Raw genomic sequence first — 1,825 nt, forward strand, 5'->3', positions numbered from 1 at the left:
TGGGGCCGGACACGGGGATCTGGGGCTGGGGACAGGGGCACGGGGCTGGGGACGGGGGACACGGGGCTGGGGACAGGGATTTGGGGCTGGGGACAGGGGCACAGGGCTGGGGACGGGGACACGGGGCTGGGGGACAAGGACACGGGGCTGGGGACAAGGATTTGGGGCGGGGGGACAGAGATACAGGCTGGAGACAGGGACACGGGGCTGGGGGACAAGGACACGGGGCTGGGGACAAGGATTTGGGGCGGGGGGACAGAGATACAGGCTGGAGACAGGGACACGGGGCTGGGGGACAAGGACACGGGGCTGGGGACAAGGATTTGGGGCGGGGGGACAGAGATACAGGCTGGAGACAGGGACACGGGGCTGGGGGACAAGGACACGGGGCTGGGGACAAGGATTTGGGGCGGGGGGACAGAGATACAGGCTGGAGACAGGGACACGGGGCTGGGGGACAAGGACACGGGGCTGGGGACAAGGATTTGGGGCGGGGGGACAGAGATACAGGCTGGAGACAGGGACACGGGGCTGGGGGACAAGGACACGGGGCTGGGGACAAGGATTTGGGGCGGGGGGACAGAGATACAGGCTGGAGACAGGGACACGGGGCTGGGGGACAAGGACACGGGGCTGGGGACAAGGATTTGGGGCGGGGGGACAGAGATACAGGCTGGAGACAGGGACACGGGGCTGGGGGACAAGGACACGGGGCTGGGGACAAGGATTTGGGGCGGGGGGACAGAGATACAGGCTGGAGACAGGGACACGGGGCTGGGGGACAAGGACACGGGGCTGGGGACAAGGATTTGGGGCGGGGGGACAGAGATACAGGCTGGAGACAGGGACACGGGGCTGGGGGACAAGGACACGGGGCTGGGGACAAGGATTTGGGGCGGGGGGACAGAGATACAGGCTGGAGACAGGGACACGGGGCTGGGGGACAAGGACACGGGGCTGGGGACAAGGATTTGGGGCGGGGGGACAGAGATACAGGCTGGAGACAGGGACACGGGGCTGGGGGACAAGGACACGGGGCTGGGGACAAGGATTTGGGGCGGGGGGACAGAGATACAGGCTGGAGACAGGGACACGGGGCTGGGGGACAAGGACACGGGGCTGGGGACAAGGATTTGGGGCGGGGGGACAGAGATACAGGCTGGAGACAGGGACACGGGGCTGGGGGACAAGGACACGGGGCTGGGGACAAGGATTTGGGGCGGGGGGACAGAGATACAGGCTGGAGACAGGGACACGGGGCTGGGGGACAAGGACACGGGGCTGGGGACAAGGATTTGGGGCGGGGGGACAGAGATACAGGCTGGAGACAGGGACACGGGGCTGGGGGACAAGGACACGGGGCTGGGGACAAGGATTTGGGGCGGGGGGACAGAGATACAGGCTGGAGACAGGGACACGGGGACATGGGGTTGGGGTCCAGGACGATGACTGGGCTCAGGGACACAGGGCTGCGGAAAGGGACGATGACTGGGGACAGGGACATGGGGCTGGGGACAGAGATACAGGCTGGGAACAGGAATTTGGGTCTGGGGGACATAGGCTTGGGACAGGGACCTAGAGCTGAGAACAAGAACACAGTTTGGGGTCAGGGATATGGGCTGGGGGACAGGGACACGGGGCTGGGACACAGGGCAGATGGAGCCAGGGTGCAGGTGGCCATGGGGCCAGGCTACAAGGGGGACACAGGACACGGGTGACAGTGGCTGTGGGGGTGGGGTGAAGGGTGACAAGGGGGCTACAACGCCAGGGGCAAGCGAGGCATCTTGTGGCGAGGGGATGGGGGGTGGCGAGGGCCACCTGTGGG

Source organism: Egretta garzetta, unplaced genomic scaffold, assembly GCF_000687185.1.
Source record: "Egretta garzetta isolate BGI_Z169 unplaced genomic scaffold, ASM68718v1 scaffold59, whole genome shotgun sequence".
In the NCBI taxonomy this organism is placed as follows: Eukaryota; Metazoa; Chordata; class Aves; order Pelecaniformes; family Ardeidae; genus Egretta; species Egretta garzetta.